Genomic DNA, 3,361 nt, shown 5'->3' on the forward strand with positions numbered 1-3,361 from the left:
TTCTGAAGATCATGATACAAACGCCTGTCTGTGTTGTCCCAGCGAGTCTGAACCAACAGCAGTACCGAGTGAAAATAAAGAGAAATGCCTGAAGAGTCGAGTTGCCTGGCAACCACTTTCTGCCTTTATAGGATTTGGCCTTCATCGTGATGCTGCAGACCTTAAGAGCAGCAAAAGTTAGTCTCCATGCAGAGACACAGAGGCTGGAAAGACAACGATAGAATTGATAAACATCAGTTTCCCATCAGTCGTGCTACGCTGTCTTCAAGCACATCAGATGGATTCCTCTCACCTCACTCATCGCCATGGCAACCGTGAAATCGGTCTGAAATTAAACCGTTTTAATGATCTGACGCTGAAAGTTTCACTTGATCAACGCGATTTCAGTGTGAAACGAAATCACTCGTTGTGATTCTTTATTGGATATAATGGAGTAGAAACTATTGTTAAAGTACATGGTTTTTACAATGAATTTGACTTTTGTGCCTCAAAATTTGAGAATTAAAGAAAATTTTACGTAGAAAAAATAAATGAAATGACAATGTATCTACACAATAAATGAATAAAAAGATTGATAAATAAAATAATATAGTAAGAATAGACATATTATTTTTAATAAAAGACAATATGTTGTAAAAACTAAATTAATTTACAGTGTATTTTATTTTAAACCTCGTGATTGTTTTGTCATATTTTATTTTGTTATTTTAATACAACTTTTTAAGTGCTAAAATGACAATTATTCTCTGTGTAATCATGTTAAAAAATATCCACTATCTATTGTTATGACTAAAACATCAACATTATGATGAATCAGAAGATTAAAACCGTTAAACTTATATTTTTTAAAAACCTTATGAGCGACAAACACACACCTGTGTCTCTGGAACATCAACACAAACAGTTCAGCACAATAGAAAACCTGACCCGGACTCTACGATCCATACGTTAAATCCTTGGATTATTATTCCGGCTGCACGTCTGTGTCGACGGATCAACTCTATAGATTCTTCCCTCTGGCGATCTGAGACCAGCTGGGAAGTTTCATGAGTCCAGCTGAGTCCTGGTATTTTTTCACCGCGTACTCGGGCCCGAAAAATGAAAAAACACCTTCAGGGCAAAACTGTCAATAAGTAGAAATGAAGAGCGATTGAAATACAAACTTCAAACTCAACTCTCCTGACATGTAGTAAATGTTCTTCCTTTCCAAGATACAGTAAGTTCCTCATGACCATGTTTTACACTTATTACTTTATAAAATTGCTCTGAAATCTGGGCGAACGAGAGGTTACGAGAGTCCATTATGACGTAATAATGGCTTCACTCCTCCAGCCAGCTGTGATCACGCCCCACTTTGTTTATACAACGAGTCCCTTGGAGGCAGATACTTCCCTATGGATCGATGACGTGCGGTGACAAACCTCCGTGCTTGACCAATCACAGCAGAGTGGGCAACGAGATTTAATCTCCAGAAAAACAAAGTGTTTTCAGTGGGCGGAGCTTAAGATCATTTTCTAATGTCAATATCGGGGAAATTGTCCGTAGGTATGAGTGTGTGTGTGAATGGTTGTGTGTCTTTGTGTGTCCTGAAACAGACTGGCGTCCTGTCCAGGGTGTCCCCTGATTCTCGCCCAATGAAACTGGGATAGACTCCAGTCTCCCCACGACACCCATGAGGGATAAAGCGGTAGAAAATGAATGAATGATTGTTTCAATTAAAAGAGAGTTTTGTACAAACACACACTAATGATACAATAGAGTCACACAACACAACAACACACACACATCTCTATTGATGAGATAATCAGACACTAGCATACATGTTGGTTTCCAGGACGACCGTCTTATTGTGTCTATTCTAAAACGCTCGTTCACAGGATCGTCGGACGTTTGTTTCAAGTTCTACACAGAAACCATCAGCAAACTCCAGCGAGTTCTATTTTTAAAACCAGCCGACACGTCTAAAAATACGTTCATATACGAAGAGAAGCAACAGCTGCCAGCGGTGAAGAGTCTCACACTCTCCTCTTTTCTTCATCACGTCCATCAAACTGATGAAAACGGCTAAATTTATCTTCTTAGGCGTGTTTGGAATCACTGTGTGTCGCAGCTTTGAAACTACGAGCAGTGGTCTAGAGCGAGAGTTGATACACAGATGCATGGATATCAAAGTACTTTGTGTTGGATTTTATAGAGACTGGATCACTGCCTTAGCGGTAAAAAAAAATCAGAGCTGTGTCTCAAATCGCATACTTGTGTACTTAAACTTAGTATTTATGTATATATATATATATATATAGTTATATATATATATATATTGTGTACTAAGAATTAAAACACAGTTATGCACTATTACATACTATGTGTTGAGAATATTGTTAGAATGTTTTTAGTGTACAACAACAAGGACACACTCGCTCAAAACGGTTGCAGTAATCTTACTCCATAGCCGTCTGCCATGATGTGACGTGCGTCGTAAATCCCACCCCGTGATGACGCAATAACGTTATTCCGCCCATGGCGTGTCGGCTCAGAGTCATGAATGAATCAGCATTAAAAAGTAGTGGAAGAAGAAGTTGTCGAGTCATTTCCTGTAAGTGTGTAGCAGCAGAGTTTATTTGAGACAGAATCGAAAGAAAATTGTTTTATTATAGTTGAAAATTGTTTGATTATAGTTGAAAATGGTTTGATTATAGTTGAAAATTGTTTGATTACAGTTGAAAATTGTTAGATTATAGTTGAAAATTGTTTGATTATAGTTGAAAATTGTTTGATTATAGTTGAAAATTGTTTGATTATAGTTGGAAATTGTTAGATTATAGTTGAAAATTGTTTGATTATAGTTGAAAATTGTTTGATTATAGTTGAAAATTGTTTGATTATAGTTGAAATTGTTTGATTATAGTTGAAAATTGTTTGATTATAGTTGGAAATTGTTTGATTATAGTTGGAATATTTTTTTGATTATAGTTGAAAATTGTTTGATTATAGTTGAAAATTGTTTGATTATAGTTGGAAATTGTTTGATTATAGTTGAAAATTGTTTGATTATAGTTAAAAATTGTTTGATTACAGTTGAAAATTGTTAGATTATAGTTGAAAATTGTTTGATTATAGTTGAAATTGTTTGATTATAGTTGAAAATTGTTTGATTATAGTTGGAAATTGTTTGATTACAGTTGAAATTGTTTGATTATAGTTGAAAATTGTTTCATAACAGTTTAAAATTGTTTGATTACAGATCAAAATTGTTTGATTATTGTTAAAAATTGTGTACCAGTAGTACGATGTATTTGTACTGGTGTGTACTAGTGAGGACTCGTTCAAAGAGTGTGTTTTATGCTGGACTGACATAAATATC

The sequence above is a fragment of the Callionymus lyra genome, chromosome 3 (genome assembly GCF_982586985.1).
Source record: "Callionymus lyra chromosome 3, fCalLyr1.hap1.1, whole genome shotgun sequence".
Lineage (NCBI taxonomy): Eukaryota > Metazoa > Chordata > Actinopteri > Syngnathiformes > Callionymidae > Callionymus > Callionymus lyra.